A 26406-nucleotide genomic window follows, 5' to 3' on the forward strand; every position below is an offset into this window, starting at 1 on the left:
ATGGAATCTTCTCTGCCAGTGTGTGGCTCTGTCATCTATGATGAGCCATCACAAATATCACTTTGTTGTCTTGGCACCTCAGAGCTTGGTAGCAGAGCTTGCCACAGTCAAACCAAGCACAGTACATCTGGTATATCCCAGCATGCAAAGTTGGCTTCTTGAACTCAGGCATTAGTGATCAGTCACTCTGCTTTTGTTGGAGTTTCTGATGCTGAGAACATGCAGTGGAATGTTTCTTTTTCTTTTTCTTTGCTACTCAGGAGCTGCTAAGCTAGCGATATCTGAAAGAGTAGACGGCCAAAACTTAACTGCACATTATCCCAGTGTCTTGATCAGTATCTCAGACTTAGGCCCTGCATCGCTGCTTCAAGAATATAAAGGTGGAGCGTTTGGAAGAGAAGGAAGCTGACGGGATGCCTGGAGGTTCTGTTAAAAGATTGTGCAGTGCAGAAGGGCAAATGTCATCCAGCTTTTAACTCTGCTGTGAAGCAAATGGGCAATAAAAGGGAAAATAATTGGGCTTCTTGCTGGTTGCATTGTCCTTGGTGCCTTAAACCAGGGCAGCAAGCTTATTTCCCGTGCAAGGAGAGGAGAACCTTTCTCACACTGACTTTTCTCACCTTAGCAAAGCGTTTTTTAAATGAAGTCCATTTGTCTCTGATAATCTGGCACATTCTCTTTTGGGAAACCTTGCTTTAGAGTCCAATGGCTTTCCTTTGTCAGTAGCTAACTGTTGTGGTTCCATTGAATACCTTGTGGAAAGTCATAATTTTCTCTGGTAATCACTTGCAAAAACAAGCGCGCTCTCTGTAACATACATCCACCACATTTTCTCTCAGCTCTTGAACTATTACAGCTGGTGCCTTAGTATTAGTATTGCTATTTTAATTTATCCAAAGATTAAATTCATCCAAAAGTCACAGAGTAGTTTACACTATAAAAACACAAAAATATATAACATATATAACATGATAACAAACAAAACAATACCCCACCCCTGCCCCGGAGTTTAAAAAGCTATAGATGAAGGTGAATGTTTTTGCCGGGTGTCAAAATATATCTGATGAAGGCACCAGGTGAGGCTTTCTGGGGAGAACATTCCTCAAATGGAGAACCACTGCAGAAAAGGCAGTGTTGCTACCTTCTGGACGTCTCACGGAGGGGCACACAAAGAAAAGCCTCAAGTGATGATCAGTAGCTCTGTTGGATTAATTTGTGAAGTATTACATTATAATTTGACATTTTTAAAAACAAAAAAAGTGAATATTGGGTTATTTCAAGGGACCTAAAGCTCAGCCCTAGGAATAACTTCCCCTTTGAGGTGTGCCTTGCATCATCACTGTGCGCTTTTTGAGGATTGGTCAAGACTGCCCTCTTTACCACAAAGGCCTTGGGCTGTGCAGAAGTCATTCCTCTTCCTGCATTGCTGGGCGCTGTGGTTCTGTGATGCTGTTGTGTTATTTTGCTGTGGGCTGTTCCGTAGCATTATTTTTATTACTTTAATGTATTGTATTTGTTTTAACTGGCAGACTTTTGTAATCCACTGTGGCACCATTTGGTGAAGGGTGGGCTATAAGTACAAAAAATAATAAGCAAACTGCACACCTTTCTACACAGAAGTAAGTCCCATTGATTTCAACGAGGCTTCCATCTTATGAGGATTTGATGAGAACTGCAGACTAGTGTGACATAATATTGGCAAGTGGTCTGTTGTCTTTTCAGTGCTTAAGGACCTGTGGTTTCGAGGATTTCACATCCAGTTAGTGGATCTAGGGTGGCCATTTTGTTGTTTTTTAAATAATATTTATTAGTTTTCAACAATTTAAACACAACACTACAAAAAACCAAAGAAAAACAATACAACAATACAATACCATACAAAAAACACTACACAACACTAACACAAACAATTAACAAAACAAAACAAAAACCATTCAAAACACAATCCAATTTCAATATCTTATCTTTCATTCACATGTTTCCACGACCTCCTCACACCTCCCTTTTTGTCTTCCACTTCTATTAATTGTTTCAGCAATTCCTCTCCATCTTCCTCTATTTTCTATCCTATAATTATCTTAACACATTCTAACCTTATTTTTCCCTTTAATACCCTATTAATCTATCTATACCTAATCCCTTATAACATTTCTACTAAAGCCATATAACTTCATTCCAACATTTTTCTAACATTCATTAATTTTACAGTATTTCTGTAAGTAGTCTTTAAACTTTTTCCAATCTTCTTCCACCGATTCTTCCTGGTCTCGGATTCTGCCAGTCATTTCCGCCAATTCCATGTAGTCCATCAACTTCATCTGCCATTCTTCCTGTGTGGGTAAATCTTGTGTCTTCCAATACTTCGCAATAAGTATTCTTGCTGCTGTTGTTGCATACATAAAAAAAGTTCTATCTTTCTTTAACACCAATTGGCCGACAATGCCCAGGAGAAAGGCCTCTGGTTTGCTAGGGCGGCCATTTTGGAGGTGGTATGAAATATTCAAGGAGGCAGTGGAATCAAAGTCTAGGAGTTACATCTAATGGATGTGATGGCTAATGCAGGCCCACTTCTAAGTGACAAGAAGCTAATCATGACTGCTTGCCATTTCCCATAGAGGGAGGCACCTGAAGCAGCCGAGAAAGCAATTTCTTTACCTATAAATTGTTTTTCTCTTTTTCTTTGAGTATCTAGACATGAGATCCCTCCCTTCTACAGTGTGATTGACACTTTCAATGGGAAAAGTAGTTGACCGCTACAGAAATGCTCTGTTTTATATATCTGAGGACATTGGCTTATAAAAGGAATCCTGTGAGGCTAATTGAATAAGATTGGCATCTGTTACTGATACAGTGAGTAGAAGAAAAGGCATACATTTTGAGCCGGTGGAAACAGACTGCTAAGTAAAAACCATAAGTAGTAAGAAGCTACCGTTCTTTCATTCTTCATCTTTTATGCTCTCTGGAACAGTTGGAACTTAATGGAGAATGAGAATGCAGTTTGCTCTGTGAAATTCAAAAAATGCACAGAAATGGCTTTGGCCTTCCCAGAGCAAGAGGTCTGAAGGAAATTGTTTGGCTTAATTTATATATCCCATAAACTTGCTATAACCCAGAATTCTGTGCAGCACTCATTTTGTATGCTCTGTGAACCAATTTCTTTGTTCATTTGCACCTGTTATTCCATTTTAAATTGAAAGAGGTTTCTGGTTGTATCCAAGGGGCAGAGTTTATTACACCAATTTGGTTAAACTATAAATACAGAAATGGACTCTGAAGGTATTGTAGGTGGAGAAAGCTGAATGAAGTCTTATGCTTTGTTTACAAGTTTTGGTTGCATATTTGCATGAAAGCTTCATCAGTTTTCTAGCTTGAAACTGTTACTTTATTTCCTAAATAAAAGGCCAAGTTTAAATATTTTGCGATCAAGACCAGGATCATATATTCTCATGGCAGTCATTGAAAATTCCACCACAATGCACCTGTGCAGTAGTTGCCTGTCACTAGAATGGATATGAGTTTATAATCCCTTTGTATCTATGCTGTACACTGAAACTAAGTGCCCAGGCCGCCACAGTGTCATTTGAACAGCCTGAACACCACTGCCGTTTTCATGCACCATTTCAACAAGGCCAGCTGAGCTGGATTTTCCAAGTGGCAGCTTTTCAGTCCCATGGTCAGCCATGATGGGCTTCAAAGGCTGCAGAAAAGAAGTAATGGTTGAAGTTTGAATTGTTCATGCTTTTCATATTCCCTGTGAATTGTGCATGAATTGTGTGCTTGCATGTTGAGTTCCTCATTTGAACACGCAGCTGAAAGTATGAAAAGAGGATGGGCAAACTACCCACATAGTTTGTCATTCTCTGCAACACCTCGACTTATTCCTTTGCAGGAGACTGCACAGCTCCAGAAGCATGTTGTTCATTGTGAGCAGAAGCCTCTTCTTTTTCTAATAGCATCTCTATTATTTTATATGACACTGGATTTGAAATGTGGCTTTTCCTTTTCTTTTTTAAGGAACCCCTACTTGGCTGGGGTGGAGTTTCATTAATATGGGGGGAGCATCACACCCTTGCCTTCACTGGTTCCCTGGTTGGTCCTGCTAGCTATTTTTATTCCTGATATTGCTACATGGTGGGCAGTCTTATTTCATCTCTATTCTTGAAGTTTGATGGAGTGAATCGGTAGGAACAGACAGAGCCTGGCTGTGCAACTGTGAAGCACCACAAATAATAATAATAATAATAATAATAATAATAATAATAATAATAATAAATTTTATTTATATCCCGCCCTCCCAGCCGAAGCCGGGCTCAGGGCGGCTAACAACAATAAAGCATAACAACAACAAAAACAATAAAAAATAAAGAGATATACTTATGGGTCAGACATCAGAAAAGGATGTGAAATGAAGACTGCGTAAATAAAGAATTAATTGGTTATCTGCCGATGGCAACAAGACTGACCATCGCACATTTTTGGAAGTATTTGGAAAAAACCTATGGCGAAGCATAACTTCTGGCTATGTCAGAAAAGCTCATCCTAAAATTTCATTTTAATAAGTCAAAATGGACATGTTTTATCAAGTTTGGTTTGATATAAGAAGATCCTGCTGGATGAGGCCAACAGCCCATCTGGCCCAGCATCCTTGTTCTCACAGCAGCCAACTAGATGCCTGTGGGAAGCTTGCAAGCAGGACCTGAATGTAAGAGGACATAACACAGCTGTGATTCCCATAATTGGTATTCAGAAGCATACTGCCTCCAACAGTGGAGGTAGAACATAACTAACATGGCCCATAGGCATTGATAGCCATGTCCTCCATGAATTTTTCTAAACCTCTTATAAAACCATCCAAGGCCATCACTGCCTCTTGTGGAAGTGAGTTTATCCATAGTTTATCTTGCTTTTATTTGTCCTGAAACTTCTAACAGTCAGCTTCATTGGGATGTCCATGAGATATAGTAATATAAGAGAGGGATAAAACCTTTTCTCTATTTGCTTTCTCCACGTTATGCGTAAATTTATAAACTTCTATCATGTCACCTCTATTTCACCTTTTCTTTGAGCTAAAAAGTCCCAAATGATGCAGCCTTTCTTCAAAGAGGAGTTGGTTCATCCCCTTGATTATTTTGCTCGCCCCTTTTATTGATTTAGCTAATTTTATTAAGTATATAGATGAAGGAGCAAAGACCCTGAATTACACCAGAAAAAAATATGTAATTTTGTGGAATTCTTAACTTCAGAGAGACATGATATTTGAGACAGTATCTCTTCAACTCTATGCTGTGTCATCATGACATTGTGAAAAGTATAATTAGAATAAGCAAAGATCAAAGTTTATGTTAACTTACCTTTAGTGTATATTTTTCTCCCAATTCCCTTGTTAATACTGTTTGCCTTCCTATTCATTTCAAAAATCCTAATTAAAATGAAAAGGACAATAAGTCAAGCAAGCAAGTAGAGGGAGGAACAACCTTTGAAAGACTGGCAGCAGGAAATCTCAGAAGTTTATCAAGAGTTGGATGTGGGAAGGGGAATGGCATAATTCCTCCAAAAAGTGGCAGAGGCTGTGTGGTTTTACGGGTCCTTGAGGAATTAAATATGGGCATTCATGCATTCCATTGTATGATGCTGATATTGAAATGTGAGTCTCTCATCTGGTTTGGAGCTTGATTGTGCCATGAACCTCAAGCAATAAGGCAGAGCCTAACTGCCACTTGACAATTGAAATAGACGTGAACATGCTTTCCTTTATTTCAGTGTGTGGATTTGAAACTGACCCCACAAGCTTCAGTGTTTCCTTTGAAGCTTGATTCCATAATGATAGCAAATTGGGCTTGTCAGAGAATCCAGCATTAGAATTCCTGTGCGATGTCTTCCTGAGAAATACTGAACTATTTCTGCTTTGTAGTTTGTGTTTCATTTCAGAAAATGGATGGTGGGTTTGCGGGAGGATTTGAGAGGCTGAAAAGGAAGCAGAGTGGAATTCTATAAAATTGGTAATGCTGTTTTGTACAGCCTTCGAAAACAGCCCATGCTACTTTCAGGGATGAGGGTAAAAAACTAGCCTATGCTTTGATGAAGGGGGTGAGGTCTTGAAGCCCAAGCCCAGCATTATCAGACCCTGCTCTCCTATATTTCTGAGATAGCTACAGGAATTTAGTAATACTGAGCTATAGGAACGTGGTAATGCTGCCTTCAAATGGTTAGAACTTCATTTCTAACCTTATTGACACAGAAGCTGAATATAATTGTTTTACTATAATTTGTTAGTGCAGGCTAAATTGTACAGAACCAGCTTAAATTGTATAGGACCAGTTTAAATGTTTAATGCAAGCTTTCTTATCAAATGGTGTAAATTCTAGAAGAGGAGAGGTGTTAGCCTATAAGCATTTTATTCTAGCATGAACTGAGAAAGGAAATAGCCAATTCATCTGATCGTTCATTACATGGTAATGAGCGAACAGGAGCAACACTGAGAAGTTAAGCCCAGACAGACAGCTACATAAAGAAACATTAGTATTTGCAACGCATTTTAGATTAATCTAAAAAGTACTGTAAACTGAAGATGAATGAGAGATACAAACCTATTGGTTCTAATAGACTGGGTGACATTCAACAAAGTTTTACTCAGAGTGGATCTGTTGAAATTAGCTATGTTCATTAATAACTACTCTGAATAAAACTTTGTTGAATATCAACGATTGTTTCGTATTGCGCTGCACCAACATTAATTCAAACTGTCTGCTTTTCATAATGAAAAGTCTTATTTGAAACATGTCTGCTCCCCCCTTTCTTCCAAACAGTATTTTTCCTTGTTACCAATAAGCACCATTGATTACCTGTATGTCTCACAGGGTGATATGTAACATTTCAAACTGCTCAAAGTGTGTTGGTTTGTTTAAAGAAACCAATACTGGATTTTCATACGGAAGTGTGATGTGATTTATATTCTTTGACAAAGGACCAAGGGGTGTGTGTGCGTGTTTTTAATAAGTGGTGCTTAAGTCTGAAGTCTTGGAGGAATCACTTTTTAGTAAGGAGTGTTGTTTGGATGCAGCACTGCAAGAGTTAAAGGGACCTGTCTTTTCTCTTTTCCCATGCTTCCCTGCAAGGAGGATGAGTAGGGGGGCGTGGTTCTGATTCACGGAGCTCTTTCTGCAGGGAGTGCAGCCTGAAGCTCACATTTGCCAGCCACTGGAGAGCCACTGGAGAGACAGGGGAAGGGGGAGGCACAGGAAAGAACCCCATTCCTCGCTTGTTCAGAATCCTTGCAAAAAAGAAAAGCGGGGGGGGGGGATCATCTGGCCAGGGCTTTCCCCCATCACCATCAAACCAAGAGGATCCTCCAACTCTCTGTCCCCATTCCTCTGCTTAAAATGTAAAAATTGCATCTGTGGGGAATATTTTCCTTAGCAAAAAAAGGTGTTACGGTGGGGGTGGGGAAGGAGTCTCAGTGTGTGTTTTCTGGACTGCTTTGCAAGCTGCATACATGAGCATGGAATGAGCTAGCTGCTTTGGCTCTGTTAGACTCCCTAACTTGCCAAGACTCCCCCCATCCGCATCCTTTTTGTTTTTTGGTCTTCAAGATATGGCAACCCTAACTCAGCAAGTTTGGTAAAGAAAAAGCATTTTAATATGCGTTGTATATGCAATTATAACACTCTGACACCAGATGGTGCTGTAGAGTCCCATCTTTCCCTACCGGATTTCCCTGCATGAGTTTACAACGTGTTTAACTTACCGTATTTTTCCTTGTATAAGACCGTATTTTCCCCCTATTTTTTCAAGTTTAAAATTGGGGGTCATCTTATACACGGATAGTGCATATGGGGGGATTTCTTTATTTGGAGTCCAAAAAAATAGGTGTTGTGTTATACACGGGGGCGTGTTATACACATTAAATATAGTTATTGCTTCTTTGACGTGTCTAGATCCAGCCCTAATTTCCTCTAAGAAGTGGCAGAGGTTGTGTGGTATTTCCTTCCACATAAACATAGTTAGGATTAAGATTCCAAAAGGAATGTATGAAATGATGACAATGTCCCAAACATATTACCATACTTTTCAGTGAATAATACAAGATTTTTTTACTCTAAAATAATGTTCAAAAACATGCCTCGTCATATACATAGATGGTGAATGGGGTGGACAGGTGATTGGCTGCAGCTGCAAGCAGGAACTTTTCAGTGACGATTTGGTGGGTGATTGTTGGCTGCTAGAAGGGCTTCTTTGTATTGGCTGCTGCTGCTGCTCTAATTGGGTTGGTGATTGGTTTCTGCAGCAAGGACTGCTATGGATTGGTTGCTGCTGCCGTGATTGGCGGCTGCTGTTCTGGGATGCGTCAGTGGACAGCTTTTCTCAGGCGGGTTTGTGATTTTCAGCTGGGGAAGAGTCTGTTGGTGATTGGCTGTCACTGTGGGAAGTGGGCAGTTGATTGGCGGGTGCCAGCGATTGTCAGTCTGGCGGGTGAGCGATTTTGTGCAATCCCCTCCCCAAAAAAAGCTCAACAACTTTGAGCCATCTCTCCCCCCCCCCAATTTCCTTAAATTTTAGTCCCTCCAAATAGGGGGTGTCTTATACATGGGGGCGTCTTACAGACAGAAAAGTACGGTACTGGTTTACAATGGGGAGTCCCTCTAGTGAAGGATAATACCATTTCACATGCAAGTGTGTGTGTTGCCTTGTGCGGTTCTACAATTATTATGAGACATTTTAAATCTCAGGGTAGCTTTCAAGATTTCCTCGTAAATACAAAGCTGAAGTATCAGGTTAGGCCAGTCTGAATGTAGAAATGCTGCCAAGTGAAAAACTGGGAATTTTTGCTTTCAGTGACTAGTTCAGTAGCCATAGCATTGAACTGCATCATAATTGGAAAGTGCACAAGTTCAATAACCATGATGAAAATGGTAATAAAAGTGTGTGCACTTAATTCAGCTAAAATTAATAAAAATCCCGTTTTCTGATATTATATAAGCAGCTGACCTTTGCCGCTTTAAATATCTTTATCATCTTATCATGGTAAACACAGAAAGCTGCAAGTAAAACGTATTCTGAAATTTAAATGCATAGATCTCCCTTGTGGTTCCTCCAACTCTACAATTCTATGAGATCTCTTTTTTACTTTTGTAGCTGCTTCCATCATTCTGAAAAAATAAATGCATCAGTGTGTTGTCTTCTACTTCCCCTGTTCCCCACAGTAACCCATAGAGTAGGTAATTCGATAAAGTCACTCTGGTGGCTTCTGCATACTGTAGATTGCTACTGCCAAAAGGACTATATACCTTTTTTCCCTTCCTTTGCAATAGCTGTGAAAATCAGTGACTTCGCTGCTGGAAGAGTGATATACTGGGGAGCGGGGGATGGTGGACTTTATTATAACATGATTGCTGCTGAAAAACTGTGAGGTTTTTCTCTTAAGAGAGCTTTTCAGTGACTTTCTCGTTGCCATATTCACTGTATACTACTGTGGTTTATTCCTGTGATGTTTTGCTTCTTTCCTATTTTCTCCTTAAACTGCTACGTGCTTGATTTCAGAGGTGTTCTTCTTGGTTTCTCATATGCCTATACAATTTCAAACATATGCAGTAGTGACTCTTTATTCAGTGAACACTGTACACTTATTAAAGGCAAGAAAGCTCTTAAATCACCTGTACAAATTGATTCTTATAATGAAAAAGGTGTGTGAGGGGGGTTGCCTTGAAGACCATGGTCAGGAGTTTGGGGACCTATGGAGGTTCTGAAGCTCTAGTTGGTGGAAGGATCAGCCCTGGTGCCGTGCATAGTTCATTGTCTGCCAGGTGGTGCCAGAACACATGTTCTTCATAAGGGATGCGTAAGGATGTAGGCAAACAAGTTCATAGGTAGTGATGGATTGGTTGTCTTGATTAGCATGAACTTGGCATGGGCATTGAACCCACTTCCCTCCCAATGAGAGCTCCTGGACAATCCAACAAGACTGAAAGATTGCTTTGCCATTCTTTGCAGGATTTCTGGAAACTATTGCTTGAGGAGACAGTTAAAATGAATAAGGGGTGGGGGGATAATCTCTCTGTGTGGAGAGGAATCTAGAAAGAGAAATATATTATATTCCCACAGTGCAAAGGATCCTGGGCACCAAGTCAGGTGTCTTTAAAAGGGCATTAGGCAAATTCATGGAGGGCAGAACTATCCATGGCTCCTAATCATGTTGGCTATGGACAACGTCCAGGATCAGAGGCAGCTATAGGTAACCTCCAGGATCAGAGCCAGTATGCCTCTGAATACCAGTTGCTGAAGACCACAAGGAACAACTCTCTGGGAAGCAACAGTCCGGGAAGCAACAGTCTGTTTATCCTCATGCTCAGCTTCTGGGCTTCCAATAGGCACCTGGTTGACCACTGTAGAGAGTAGGATGTTGGCCTAGAATATCAGGGGTCTGCAACCCGCGGCTCTGGAGCCGCATGTGGCTCTTTTACACCTTTGCCGCAGCTCCGGGGCGGATACTAGCGAGGGGAGGAGGCGCATTGTGCGCCCCGACACTCCCCACTGTGGCGGGCGCTGTACTGGCTGTGACGTTGCATGGGGACAGTGCGTGCATTAGTCACTCACCGTTCCAATGTCACCTTCCTGGACGCTGTCAGATCGCGGCTCCGGAGATATATTTGCTTTAAATGTCGCAATGGTTGTACGGCTCCCAGGTTTTTTTTCTTCGGAAACGGGTCCAAGTGGCTCTTTTTGTCTTAAAGGTTGCAGACCCCTTGCCTAGATAGATCTTTAATATCCTCAAGTAGGGCTCTTCTCACCCCCCCCCCCCATTTTTTAATTAATGTGACAGGTAGGATTGTGGAAATTCAGGGTTTGATTGCTGGATTACGGCATAAAGAAGATCCTTGGTGGTAGACAGCAAGGTCTATCTAGTTTTGTTACAACAACAACAGGCCAGATGCCTTTGGAAGCAGGGGATGAAGGTGATACTGGCCACTGGTTCTGGACACCAGTGCAGCTCTCCCCCATCTTCCTAGAGGTCTACCCCTGATTGTCAGAGAAGCTGTGGATCAGAGGGAACTCTATCCACCTTTGTCTATGCCCAATGGTGGCATTGTTCCGGACAAACGTATCCCAAGAAATAACTACAATTTTGAAAGACTATATTGCATTAACTCTGCAGTTGGGTTTAACTGTCTTTGAAGGTCCAAACTTGGACACTAAATCCAATGAAGTGTTGTCTTTTGTAATAAAGGCAGCACGTTTATCAATAGCTCATCTTTGGAAGAACCTGCAAAGTTTGGACTATAGCAGTAGCTGGAAAATTAACCCATCATTTATGGACAATAATAGGACTGGACAGCCTGGACACATATTATGAACCATTGCAGAGTTTCATTTTATTTTCACACTATATTGATCAAGGTTATGTTCCAACACAGTTACGGTTTTCAAGATGAGAAATTCTTGAGCTACTTGGCATCAGAACCTCCTTGATAGTTGTCTGCCTTTCCTGCTTTTTCTTTTGTGTGAGAGCTAAGAGAGAAGGGCTGGTGGGAGAGGTAGTAATGTATAGCTGCTGCTATCTCTGTTATGTTACTATTGTGAAACCTCTTTGTTTGTATAATGTCCCGCTGTGTTTATAAATACAAAATCCCTTTAGAAATAACGATGATCATCATCATCTGGTCTCCAGATCATACAGCTTCTGAACATTGAACTCCCAGTCGAACAATAGCTGTCAATAGACCTTTTATTTTTGAACATGTCTTAATAGTGTGTGTGTGTGTGTGTGTGTGTGTGTGTGTGTGTGTGTGTGTGTGTCAAAGCTAAGGACCACATCTTGCGGCAGCGAATCTTTTGTTAATTATGCTTTGCAAAGAGAACACATGTTTGCATCATTACAGTGGGAATTTATTTTTCCCTTTTAGTCACTGCAAACTTAAAAAAAGTCTACAGGGAGAGAAGAGCCATTCAGAACATTTCATACCATGGCTTGACAAGAAATATTATTCCAGAAGCAGTACTAATATCAGGAAAGAGAAATGATTTGGGGCTTTGCTGTTTAGGGCTTGGAGCCCAAATCGCCTACTAGTTCAGCACTGTGCCTTTATGGCTGGTCAGTCAAACACTTCTAGGAAGCATTAAAAGAAGGCAACAGTATTCCCCTGTGTTTATCCTAAATAGGGATGGATGGTTACAATGCTGCTCCCATTAGAATTGCATGGGACTTTTCGATTATTCTAGGTGAAAGTCCCAAGCAGCTGGCCTGCCTGATGCTGCCCTCTGATTCTCCTCCCCCTCCTCCTTTTTCCTTTCCAGTTGCAAACAAAAATGATCTCTGGGAATGGAAGGGGGCAGCGGACAAGACCTCTCCCACAGATGCATGGAGAGCTATCTCTTCCTGTTCAGGATTTGGGGCGTCAAGTTGCAGAATTCCCAGTAGGAACTCCTGAATGTCGTTTGTTGTTAAGGAGCTCCATCAAGAACTGATTTGGGCCTAAGGCACTGCCATCTCTCCCCCAAGAAAAGGTGTCCCTTCCTTTGAGAAGGTGGGGTGTTAACGGGCAACCAAGGGCTGTGAGCAAATTTGAGGTGGGGCTCCAGCTTGCAGCAGGCTATGCCCTCACCTTGCACCTGTGCACAGAAAAGTACAGGGATGCATGTGTTAATGAGAGCTCACTTCATCCTAAAGGTAAGGAGGCACATTGCCTCTGAGTACCAGGCATTTAGTTTGTATGACTGATAGGGCTTGCTGGGATGAAACAGAGCTTTAGGCAGCTGGAGCTGATGGAATGTGTGATGGGGATGGCTTAGCAAGGTGGCTTGGATTTGTTGTAACCCCCTTGCTTTGGGGAGGCAGTGGCAATCCCTGTAATTCCTATCCGCTCATTCACTCGGCTTAGTTTTCTTTTCTTCCTGCCCCACCTCCCCCTGCGAGCAGTTAAAACAAATTCTGTCTGAGTTATGAAGCTCTTGTTTTTAATTAAAATGCAGAAATAGGATCTGGGCTATGTGTAATAAAGAAGAGAGGATCTATTAAGAAGATTACTAAAAGTGAGCTAATTTTTTTAAAGCAAAACAAGAAAACAGGAGCAGGAAGTTTTGATGAAAGGCAAGCAAAGGTTTGGCAACTCGATCCAGGGCGGACTGGAATTGGCTGGTGTCCACTTGGAATTGGTTTCCTAATTAACTCGAATTCTCTTTTCACTTGTGCATTTTTGGAATGGAGAGTTGCTGCTCTTCTCCCTGTCCTCAAAGCCATTTGCTTATTGTGAGTCCTGGTCCAGAAGAGGTGCAAGCCAGAAAGCAAAGGAAGTAAATGAAGAAGACCATTTTGAGTTTTCAAGGGTATTGGATATGCTTTCAATACCCCTTTCCAAGCGGCACATTCCACTGCAGGAACTTCATTAACTCAGTCATTAGTGTTATCTGATTCACTGCTGCAGCCTCTCATCGGAACGTGGAACAGCAGCTGGAGGAAGAAATCAGCTCAAGCTAATGTATATGTTAATAACACTAATGTTTGTAGCATTTGGTGTTAGTAAAAGAGAGGCAGTAAAAAATCTACAGTGTATCCCTCCAACGAAGAGTGGCGGAGAGGGAGAGAAATATTCTCGCAGCCATAAAAGTTACCAGCTCAGAACATTTATAGTTGGTATTTATAGATTAGTGGAGTATGTTAGAAATTCCGACAGTACAATACCCACATGAAGATCCACACCATGAATTATTCAATGAGATGGATTGCAAACCAGTCTAGTGACAAACAAAACAAAACTGATGTTTCACAGAGTTGAAATGAACTTGCCCCTATGACCCTGCCAACCCTCCTTAGTCAATAGACTTCAGCCAGCAAAAACTTCATATGCTTTATGGTTCCTTGATCTTTTTCCTTTAGAAACTCCTAGAATCTTCTGGTCTTTAAGTTAATACTTGAAGAATCTCAGTGGAAATTCAAGTAGAATCAAATGAATTAGCAGCCCTGCTGTTTACAGCGCTAAAGGTAAAGGGACCCCTGACCATTAGGTCCAGTCACGGACGACTCTGAGGTTGCGGCACTCATCTTGCTTTATTGGCTGAGGGAGCCGGCGTACAGCTTCCGGGTCATGTGGCCAGCATGACTAAACCACTTCTGGCGAACCAGAACAGTTTACCTTCCTGCTGGAGTTTACCTTCCTGCTGGAGTGGTACCTATTTATCTACTTGCACTTTGACGTGCTTTCAAACTTCTAGGTTGGCAGGAGCAGGGACCGAGCAACGGGAGCTCACCCCGTTGCGGGGATTCGAACTGCCGACCTTCTGATCGGCAAGCCCTGGGCTCTGTGGTTTAACCCACAGTGCCACCCGCGTCCCTTTTACAGGGGTAGGAATAAGTAAATTTGCTTTGAAATGTTGCATTAACTCAGCCTTCGCCAATCTGGAGCTCCCGATATTTTAAGTTGGAGCCCTAGATAGCATGGTCAGCAATTGGGGATGATGGAAGCTGTAGTCCAAACCATCTTGAGGGCTGCTAGGTTGGGAGAAGGCTGCATTAACCAATATGAACACACTATCCAATTTTTCAGAGGCACACTTACTCCAATTATAAGCGTAAGCCAAGCTCCCTTGAATGGAGGGAGTGTGACTTCCTGCCACCATCTACTGACAGGTGATAGCACTACTTGTAATAGAATGTCAAGTGGGATGTTGATTTACAAAAGAGCTTCTATTGATCTGTGGTATAAATGATTACAGAAAAAACTCTTGGAGGATTTCCTCTTGACTTTGTCAAAGGCAAACTGTTACCCGCTTCTGTTCCAGAAATCCCATCAAGGCACCAAAGCCTTACTTTGACATATCCCCACAAGCAACTTATGGAATACCCTTGAGTTGTTTTGAAATGTGTGTGTGTGATTCAGACTACCAGCTTGCCTGGGAGTGAGTCCTACTGAGTACAGTAGGGTTTACGTCTGAGTAAACTTGCCTAGGGCTGCACTGCCAAATTCATTTGCTAAAAATTCCATGCTGAACTCAAACCAATGCCCTAGATAAAATTTTGGTTTTTTGATATCTTCATATTTCTGAATGTATCTGCTATAGCACTTGGCTTGAGTGATGTTAATCCCCCCCCCGGTCAATTGCCTCACCCTGCAGACAGGCTTCTGTGCAACCATATGCAGCATGACTGGGAGCCTATCTGTTCAATCTGTTAAAGCCTGTGGCACTAACCATTAATCCCCATGCTGTAGCCCAAAGTTCTGACTAAAACAATAGCGTATTCTCCCCCTGTTTTCCCAGCTTTAATTTTAATCACATGTACTTAGGCTTGGTTACAGAAGGACAAAGACCTGCCCTCTTGAGCTTCACAAAGCAATATGCATTTTGACATTGCTATAACACTAATAAATAATATTTTTATTAATAATAAATAGTAATATTTCAATATCTGAAAGGGTGGTACAGTGGTACCTTGGTTCTCAAACTTAATCCATTCCGCAAGTCTGTTCCAAAACCAAGGTGTTCCAAAACTAAGGTGCGCTTTCCCATAGAAAGTAATGCAAAACGGATTAATCCATTCCAGACTTTTAAAAACAACACCTAAAACAGCAATTTAACATTAATTTTACTATCTATTGAGACCATTGATACATAAAATGAAAGCAGTTATCAATGTACTGTACTATAAAATAAATAAGACATTATTGTAGATGATAAGAATTAAAAAAAAAAATTTTCTTGCCTGCACTGATGATAGTCATTGTTTGGATGGGGGGCTTTTATCCATTTCCGCAGGCACACAATCAGTCAATCAGTAGTAGCTGAACTGGGTTCCAGACAGTTACAAAAACAAATTAACTGAAAAGGCCTCAAAAACAAAAATGCAAAATAAATAGCAAAAACAAAAGCGCCAAAATCTATCCGTTCTGGAAGTTTGTTTGACTTCTGAAATGTTTGAAAACCAAGGTGCAGCTTCTGATTAGTGCAGGTGCCCTGGAAACAATAGCTGACAGCCGCATTGGATGTTTGGCTTCCCAAAAACGTTTGAAAACCAGAACACTTACTTCTGGGTTTTCAGCATTTGAGAACCAAGGCATTTGAGTACGAAGGCATTTGAGAACCAAGGTACCACTGTACCACATACATGAAACACAGAATTAACCATTGTGTAACATCCAGTGTATTAAGGCTATGCACGCATTACCGGCTTAAAATGCAGCAAGGTCATTTTTTTTCTTGCTGATTTTCATGTTGAATTTGCCTGTCATGGTAGTCATCAGCATGGGTTGATGTGTATAGACGTGACCCGCTGTTTGTGCATATCAGTGGATGGAGACTGGGCAGTGATTTCTTTGCCTGAGGGAATCACCTGGTTGCTTTTCCTGCCCCATTTCCACTAACAGAAATCTAGAAAACAAGGAAAGTTTCCAAAATGTATACACCTGGGATTCAGTATGACTTGAATAAGGATTGAATTACATTGATGTTGGCTTAGGGAAAACCCCCATCAAAATGCAGTATTTCACCAGAAACTCCAAAATAACTCTGGATCCTGCGTAACATCATGTGTACATGGATTTTTAAAAGTGAGCAGTGTATGCACACTGGAGTCAGAGTAAATGACCATGTGTACACAGCCTAAGAGGGACTGCCAGTCTTAGAGTAAACAGTAAAAATGGAGGTACTCATGCTGATAAAACAACATGACTGACTTGATCTGATCAGTGCCGAAGATGTGTTACTGAGCTGGATGAGCCATTGATTTGACACCCCCAGGTTTCACATCAGTGAATAACATTTGGAGTCGTGCCCTTGAAAGAGAACAGCAGAACTCTGATAAACTGTATGCTAAGATGGACAATGGGTATTCCAAACTGCTGGAATGTATTGCACTGTCAGGACTGAAATTTTAGTGGAGAGCTAAATGTGTTCTACTCTGGTAATTCCTTCCATCATGGTAAGCCACTTGAAGTTGCAGAAGAGCAAACAGTAGCATTGCCTTCCAAAGTCCCAGCATGACTTCTTCTTTCTCACTTGGCATTCTTTTCACCCATCGTCAGCTGGGAAAGCTCAGTGGGTGGAACATGAGACTCTTACTCTCAGGTTCGTGGGTTCGAGCCCTATATTGGGCAAAAGTTTCCTGCATTGCAGGGGGTTGGACTAGATGACCCTTGTGATCCCAGATTATGAATTTTTCCTAGTTTCTCTACCTCTGCTTTGGTATCTGCTCATCTCCCTAGAGACCATTTTATCCACCTCCCTAGCCAGAGTCTGGTGCTTCTTTAAATTCCTGTTCTATGCACCTTCAGTCAAACTCTTCAGCCTTCTGTTGAGGATGCAAAACAAAGAGCAGGCATTGGGCTTCTATGACCAGGCTACCTAGGTCCCAATTCAGCAAGTACTTGGAACAATCTGCCCCTTACCTCTTCTACTGTGGTTTGAAACAGAGCGAGCCCCTTTGTAAGCACACTTCCAGTACCAATCAACTTATTGGGGCTGGAAGTATACTTTCAGAGGAGGTCACAGGGATTGCCAACCAGCTGATTGGCAGTTATGGCAAGCAACTTTAAACATTGACAGATGTCAGTCACCTGACATCATTATGACATGAGGTGATTGACAGGTGGATGGGACCACTCGCCTGTCAAAGTTGACTGAAGGGTGGGAGAATGAGAGGTTCAATCTGCTGGACAGATCCATTTCCCCAGTTCTGTCCTACAGCATTGTTTTGACACAACACACCTGTGGAATAGATGGTGGGTTGTTTGTTTCAGCATGGTGACTTGACTATGCACTGCCCCTAAGTTCAACCCAGCCTCTCTTCCATTGGGGTTAGGAGATACTCTGCTACTGGTCTGTGTTACGATCCCTATCAGGGAGCTGTATGCATATGGCCCTGTTTAATAGTCTCAATATATTATCAAGATTTCACAGAGGGGTTCTGCAATTTGATTTGGGTTAGTATAAGAGACCTCCATTTTCAGAGGCAGTCTGGGGCAATAAAGAAAGTGTTAAGAGTTGGGGTGAGGACCTGGGTTCAAATCTTATTCAAGCAAGAAACCTACTGCTGATCTATTACTTAGGATTCTTGGAATGTATAATACAACAAAGGAGACATGTATGGCTCCCTGAGCTTCTAGGAGGAAAAGCATGATAAAAATGTTATAAATTATAGATTGGGAGCATAGAGGTTTAGAGTTACAGTATTTTGGGGCCATCAGCTGCCCATTGTTTCCACAACCGGCATATGTGTAAATAAATGGATGTTACATAAATTCTGTCTAAGGAGACATGGCATGGCATGTTTGTTCTTCACATATATCCTATATTCACGTAGAAAATGTTGACTAGTTTTGCAGTGCACAGGTGAAGATCCATGTGAATCCTCTTTCTATCCAGCTTTCCCTTTCTGCAGTCAGCATTGGCACTTTTTCACCCTGCCCAGCTGTTCCTGTCACCCATACATTCCTAAAAGTAGACAAAAACAGGGCAGAACATGAGATTGAACAACATGAGCCTTCCTTTGGCCCTTGGTTTCTCTCTATCCCAATGGAATCTATGCCCTAAAGTTTCCATGGGGAAATGGGAGAGAGCATATCATCGCTGCATGAGAAACATGGGCTTGTCAAAAGATGTAATACTCATGAGTTAGAGCAGTGGAAACTTAGCTCTCAGTAATGGGATTGTCATATTCTTATTATTATACACCTGAATTCTCTTTTCCTGTCCATAGTGTCTGCTAAGCACCAATATAATTTCAATTAAATTTTGCATCAGATAAAAGGCCTTCAGCTAATTTCATGTGAGTTAATAAGTAATTCTTCTTTCCAAACTGCATTTTCAGATGTCTTATCTGGAATTCTGATCTCTGCCATGCACACTCTGTATTCTGAACATCAATTCTGTGCATTGAACTGTTGCAGAGTATTATTCTGTCATTAACTCCTACTTGGAGGTGTGTAGAGAACTCTGTCCAGCTAGTACTTTTCCTCCCTGAATTTCTGTGTGCTGTATTTGGCTTTGCAGATACTGTTAATATGTGCTCTTAGTTGGTTTAGTCATGGTCCGTTTATCTACATACAGCGTTTCCCACAAACAAATGTTTGCTCTAAGCACAGAAAACAAGCAAAGTCTAAGTGCAATAACCACGGTGCATAATAAAAACCATAATATCTGTGCAACATACTGAGCATTCAACAATTAATAGTTCATTTTAAATATTTCAAAAGATCAAGTGCATCTAAAGCTTACCAATAGGCCAGTTATTCAGTACATTCCCAAATAGTCCCAAAGCTTATGGCAATAGTGCTGAGCAACCCCCAGTCCATTTTTATATCTAGACCCAGAAGGTCAGAACCAGCATTACCATTTCATCTAGAAGCAGCTCCCTTGTAAAGGCTCCTAAGGCTTGTAGATGGGGCAAAGCAAGTAAAAACTCCAGGCATCAAAAGCAAACACTAACCCCCCCCTCTCTCTCTCTCCCTCCCTCCCTCCCTCTCTCTCTCCCTCTCCCCTGAGTAAATTCTGGTGCTTGGGATTTATTTTAATACACGGAGCAAGCCCACAGAGACTAGAAAATCGTGATCTTGTCTTTACAATGCACTTAACTTGTGCAGTCTATATATTACGTGTGTATATGCTTTCTTGAAGTGTCAAGGATAACAAATTATGTTTTTTTAATAATAAAAAAACACAATAAAAACATAGGCATCAAGAGTTGAGAATGGGAAGTGAAGCATGAACAACATTTAGATAAGTTTTGCTAGAGCTCATTGGATATGGGATCCCAGCAGGAAAAGCATAACCCATAAATAAAAAATTATGGCACTGACTTAGTAGCAGCAGCAGCAGCAGCAGCAGCAGCAGCAGCACAATGTTCCACTGTGAAAGTAGAAACTCGTTAAGTGCCTCTTGCCAGTTTTCCTTAGAACATCCTAGCTTGCTTGCCTTTCTATAAAAATTTCTTAGTATCTTGGTCTTATTAATTTTATACCTTTTCTCCAAAAAAACTGCAATAAAAGCCTATTTTGAAATTCATTGCAATATTTACACAAGCGTCAAAACTCTCTCAGCTTTTTAACTGGAGTTGTCACCTGCCTTTTATTTCCTGGTGTTAAAGTATTAGAGCATTGGCAATTCTAAATCTGCATATATTCATAGAAGTATATATACTGAAAGAACAGTCTTCTAAAAAATAATTCCTGGAGAGGTAGCAGTACTGATTCTTTTAATACACTTGAGACAACCCAATTTTATTTATTTATTTATTTATTTATTTATTTATATGTAAGGGCTGTGGCTAAACGGAGGTAGAGTCCAAAATATCTGGAGGACACCAGGTTGGCAAAGGCTGAATTACATATTATGAATAATTTCCAGCTCTTTGGCCTGGAATCCTGTTTTGCCTTAACCTTGGCATGCAGAGGCCTTTATATATCCTTAACAGCTTCATATAGCCTTCAAGTTGGAGGAGGAGCCCTGGGTGCTTTTAATCTGTTCTAACATTTATATTGCATTTTATGTCTCTCTGTGTGTTTATTTTAGTATTCTAGATTTAGCATTTTCGATTGTAAAACACCTTGGCAGAAAGGTAGGCATGTAAATAACCCAAAAAAAGCAAAACAAAAACTTGCAAAGGAGGCAACTCATTATTATCAAATTAAGTTTCCATTGATTTCTCATGAGTTCTATTCACGTCACCACTGTTTCCATAAAAGTAAGCTAATTGTGAGGTTAAAAAAGTTGTGTGGTGCATGTGCAGTTATGGTGCTGTATAAAAATAATAAATAATAGCTGTTAAGTAACTAGGCTGCCTGGCTGGGAATGCACACAAGCCTCCCATGGATAGCTTGATTAGATTCCTTTTCCTCTGTGGATGTTGCTATGGTTTCAAGTTTGTGCTCTCAATACATTTCTGCCTTGGGCCACATAATGTTTAACCTGAAATCACCTGCACTGGTACAAGATCTCAGAGTACCTTTACATGTTCTCTGAAGAAACTGGGGCAAACCAGGTCCAAGTAACCCAAACCTAGCAAAGTGACTCTGAGGAAGGTTGCAATGTTAACAGTGATTCCCCGGCACTAGGTATTCCTGACCTTTATTGACAGAGCCTGCAATTTATTGACACTCCCTTAGAGCTCTGCCCTGGGTCACATGGCCAGGTCACATGACCTGGACAGTTACTTAGGCCTTTAGTTTTGCGTTCTAGATTCTTCTATAAAACTGCTCCTCGTTCGTGGTGCCCAGAAACTACATGGTGTCAGAAAGAGAGAATGAGGAGTAAATTGCATTGACCAGGAGAGGTTTTCTGGCCAAAGGGCTACAAGCAAAAGATAAGAAACTGTGAGAGCCATGCCCAGAGAAAGCATTAGGTAAGTGTTGTTAAATATTTGCTTAAATGGAAAATTTGCGACCTTCATTCCTCAAGGGGATATTGCAGAAAACAGGAGGATGTTAAGACAAAGGTTTGAACTGTACAAACAATGCTTGTGGTCGTTCAGAAGCAGTGATCTTGTGAACATCCTGGGTCAAAGCGCAGGTGGTCTAGAATGAACACATTATCAGGCTGTGAGAATGGTAAATACAGTAATTGCATTTCTTCTGTGATTATTGTGGTGGTCTGTAAGCTCATGATGTGGAAACTCTGGAGGTGCTGTCTGGCTTCTTAGTTACAGAGCATGGGCAAAATGGCCTCTCCTCTTGACTGATTGCTACAGGTGAGCAGGTTGCCATGTAGTTCTGTGTCTGGTGAGTTTACTTACCAGAACATGCCACGGGCAAATGACTATCGTGTAGAAAGCTCCAGAGTAGTACAGCTGGGTGTAGACTGCTGTTATGTCTTTATAGCAGCTTCAGGAAAGTTTGGTTTTCGTTTGGTAGAGATAAATTAGAAAAATAGCAGGGAGAGCTAATTGCCTTTCACAAGGAAAGTGGGAATTCAAATATTGTGAGAGAGTATCTTGTTTGTCCTCCTTTCTCCTTCCTCTTTCTCTGGCTTTCTCAGTAAGAGAGGCAGAGAAAGGCTTCGCTTGTCCTGCAAGCTAGAAATCTATAATGAAAACCAGCTGAATGTCACAGGAAGTGTGAAAAGCACAAAATAATGGCACTTGTTATCCCTGCAGAACAACACAGGCAGGAGAGAGGAAATGAAATATTGTTTAAAGGAAAGCTATTACAGCCCTCTCAAATGATACCATCTCATCCCAATTTGCAAAGCAGTTCCACCATTTAGAGCCATGCCAGTTGGTAATTTGATTGGGATGTAGCAGTGTAAAATTATAAACACAATGCACTATAAGTACAGACATAGGACTAAATTGGATTGAGTTGGGGTGTCTGGAGCCAAAGCTCAATACAATACATAGATAACCCAGATAACCTAAGGAAAGCGAACACTTGCTGATTAAATTATTCCCATTGGAGGATGTTATGAGGATTTCACCAGTTGTTGGAGCTAAAAATACTTCCATTATTCAAATACTGAAATGAACAAAGTCATTAAGTTCCTTTTTCTCTGAAAGTTTCCTGTTAAAAAATGTTAATTGGAAGCTTTAGATTACTTAAATGATTGAGTGAACCATACGTTATTATCTGAAGGATGGCAAAAACTCTGTATTGTCTGATGCTTCTATATGTCCCTTTATTTCATTTGGTTTCTGCCACTTGTCACTAAATGGGGGTTATGATGACAGTTGAGAAGTACAATTCAAATCATCTGGTAACAAGTGCATTTGTCCCATTTCCAAGTAGTAGGAATCAATGGATAGTTCAAGGGGCAACTCTGGAAATGTGTTATGAGCTGCTGAAGAGCTGCAGTTGCTCATCTTAAATCCATATGATCAGCATATATATCACTTCCACAAATGTACCAAAGTAATAATGTAAAAGGAAACAAACATTAATGACATCCAGTCCTGAGCAATGCATTTAAAAATGGGTTAATACCCCTTTATTAAATATGGGAACACTCATTGGAAAAGAATTGGGGACCTTTGTTCAGATTTATTGCAGAAAAACTTGATTCTGCATGTATTGTTTATAGCTTTGATGCTTTTGTTCCTGAGCTTTTTTACGCATACACACAGAAGTGAGCTGGTCTGAAATGATCAACCAAGCTGCCTTATCTATTAGTACAAAATAGCCCCTCTGCCCCTGATTGTACTGTATTTAAAACGAAGTGTTACCTAGTGTTAAAAGCAGGTTTGAAATCAAAACTCCTCTTGACACCTACATAAAGCCCAAATGCTGAGCACAAAAGCCATTTTTTAGTGTAGTAGTTTAAACCTCCTCAGAAACCAGCTCTATAATGGAACTGATAATGAAAGTTTAATTACAACTGTTCTTGCAGGCTCCCTCAGCATACACATCCCATTAGATTGTTTCTGCCACGATAGTGCTGTCTTTCAACCTCATTTCTAGGAAACATTTGGCTTTACCTGAGACTAGAGCTCACAGCATTCGTGTAGGTATTTTTGGCACACCTAAAGGAGGATTAATATTTTAATTTGAAGCCTGACATGCGACTGTTCAGATTGGGGGAGGTATAGAGAATGAAAATTACATTTGTGTAGGAGAGACTTTGCATGCTGAAAATGCCAAAGGGCAGCATTTTTTTTTCTTGATATCATTATAAAAAGCTAAACATTAAAGGCCAGGAAATCACCCCAAGAAAAGAGTTGACATGTGGCAGTGTTTTATTGTTGATTGTGTTATAAAAACATTGTTTTCTTCAACACGACTGAAGATGGCTGTTGTATTCCAGCTATATACCTGGTGTGGTGAAGCAAGCAAAGTACCACCTACATTGTTCATATGCATGTAATGACCATCCATTCACTTCAGAAGTGTTTCTGGGTACTTGAAGACTTGTGACATAGACCCACGACACAAATGTTTATTAAATGTGCATATGCTAATGTATTGATATTTCTGGGAAATTAAGGTGGTGGGTGGTCTCTCAGCAGCATGGAGCTTCTGCAGTGTATTCAGTCACCCTATAAGCAAAGTAACTTAGAAAGGCGGGCAGGCAGGAGATTTCTGCCCCAAAGATGGCAGCAGCGTGTGTTGTCTGAATTGACCATAGGGCAACAGCAGTTGGAAAACTGGATAAGATTCCTGAAAGACACATGGCATGTTTTGAATATTTTAATAAACATTTTATTACCATTTGAATAATAATAACTTAATAATTAAAGTGTGCTGTAGAAGTGCCATTTTTAGTATTTTTAAAATCACATACAGAAGAAATTACCTTAAAAGCAAATGATCATACTTCATAAAACGGTGTCAGTTCCAGATTTAATGGCGTTGGTTTGCATTTAAAACTACATGTCTAATGAATTTGGGAGTTTAAAAATTGAAAACGTTCTTTAACGCCGGAGTGTCAGTTTCAGTAGTGTTGCATCAACATTTGATGTCAGAGACCGCATAACCCAGAAATCTATTCCAGCCTTTGCCAACTACATTCAAGATGATACATCTTTTAGAGAGTTCAAGGTGCCACAGAATCCATGTTAGGTCCTGTCGCTTATGAAAACGGATGTCTTAACAGCATAGACCAGTCTTTGTCAACCTAGTGCTCTCTAGATGTTTTGTATTTCACCTCCAATTCCCAAGCTGTGCTGATAAGTGTTGCAGTCCAAAACATCTGGAGGAAACCAGGTTGGTGAAAGCTGTAACACATCTGTTTTTGTTACATATCTGTTGTTATTTTCTGCAAGTGAGCAGATTTGGTGTTGGTTTTGTGGCATCTAAAGATTCCCTACAGCTGGTACCATCTTGGACGTAATGCCATTGAAAAGGGCTGTGTTATGGAAAACGTGGCTTTGGGATTGCGACCGGCAGTGGATCCTTTTAAGATGAATACACCAATTTATCTGCTGGAAAACTTTCGTTGTTGAAGAGTAATAGCGCACATAAATATCTTTTATTCCAATATTTGAATTTCAGAATCCAGTAGTAAATGGGTATCTCTGACCAAGGTGCAAGGTTATGTTTTCAAAAGTTTTATCCCAAAATATGCAAGTGTGTCCAGAATAATGATTCTAGGTTTTGTATTGTACCGGAATATAACAAAACACTTGGCAAGGTACTGACACTTAATTTGAGTATGTTTTAATGTAATTTATATAGTTTGACCTCTTAAGCAGCCCACCTCACTGAACCCTTTTGTCAATGCTGTGTTTAATGCTTTGAAGCAACTGTAAGTGTGAGGTGATAAATGTTCATCTGCATAAATCCAACATTAGTAATAATATCCTATACCTAGAAGTAGATGCATCATTGCTGCTTAGAGAAAGGATTCATGATTTCTGTGACATTTCTAAACGCTCATACCTGCTTGAGGAAGCTTCCATTCAGATGCACCTTCCAGTTTTGGAGAGGTTTTTTCTCCCTTACATGTGCTTTGTACAAAAGAACAGGTGTTAAGAGCTTTCTGACCTCCTGGGTGCTGCATGAATAACAATCACCAAGTAACTCTAGTACTGCTGAGAGTCTTCCGAGAGTGTGTATAAATGTGAAAGGTATAAGCATTTGAGCCCGTTGATGGCATTAGCTAACCGTGAGGTCTGAAACCTTTACACTACTGCAGCAAAAAATGTAGACATTCTTCTTAACTGATTGAAAAAAGATCTGCTGGTAGTTGAGCTTATAAAAACCTGGATTCTTATTCTGAAATAACCTCCAAAGGCAAACCTGTTTCTCAAGAGAAAATCTGAATTCGTGCATGTTAGGTACAACTACTTCATAGAAATAAGAGGGATAAGGTCATTTCCAAAGCTGAACCTAACCTCTCACTAGGAATATGCACCTCATCTTTATTTCACAGATGTCCAGTTTCAGTTTTTATTATATAGGAGAAAAGTTTGTCATTTTTAGGCTGATACCTCTGTCTGTAAGGCACATAATGTATGGAATTCCATGTTATTTTGAGTGCTTCTTATGTGCGAGCATTTAAGCTTGCCAAACGGAATGATTCCACCCCTCCCCTCTGCTGTTCTGAGGGTTCTCCTGACCCCCTGAGCCAACTTCAAGGGCATACAAGGTGAGGAGAGAAAGGAAGGCCCCATTGAGCATGCAGGGCTTCTGTTGATGGGGTGAGTAAGGTGAATCCTGCCCATTATGTTTCTGTCGTCACAGATTTACGGAGCTCTTAAGCCTTCAGACCAAAGGCATTTATTAATAAGATTTCCAAGGAGAAGTTTGAATCAAGTGTATGCATAATACCGTGTAGGTACATTAAAAATGTTGTGAGTCTTCCTGTTGAGAAGAAAAATAGTTTCTCTGCAAACTCACATTTGAGGTTGTGATCTCTGCAAGAATCTGCAACTTCCCACTTCACTAACCGCCTACTCCATTCTGTTCAAATACAATACTGCTTGCATTCGAGTTTAAATAATTAGTCCTTGCTGGCTGGGAACATTTCCACATACAGATCTGATTTTAAAAGGCCATTGCC

General features: G+C 40.7%; 1 protein-coding gene and 1 long non-coding RNA gene across 2 annotated transcripts in view; one reads left to right on the forward strand and one right to left on the reverse strand.

Moving 5' to 3' along the window:
- The window catches only part of GPR39 (G protein-coupled receptor 39), a gene marked incomplete at its 3' end in the record, with an annotated part of 134283 nt that overhangs the window by 71152 nt on the left and 36725 nt on the right, over positions 1-26406 (forward strand). The gene's annotated exons all lie outside the window — the stretch shown is intronic.
- On the reverse strand, positions 16157-19405 carry LOC308590378. Its single transcript, XR_014009763.1, has 3 exons — positions 19313-19405; positions 18217-18414; positions 16157-16353 (listed from the first exon to the last, which is right to left on the reverse strand). It is a non-coding gene; the product is annotated as an uncharacterized lncRNA (long non-coding RNA).

This window comes from Podarcis bocagei, assembly GCF_964188305.1.
Source record: "Podarcis bocagei genome assembly, chromosome: 1".
NCBI lineage: Eukaryota > Metazoa > Chordata > Lepidosauria > Squamata > Lacertidae > Podarcis > Podarcis bocagei.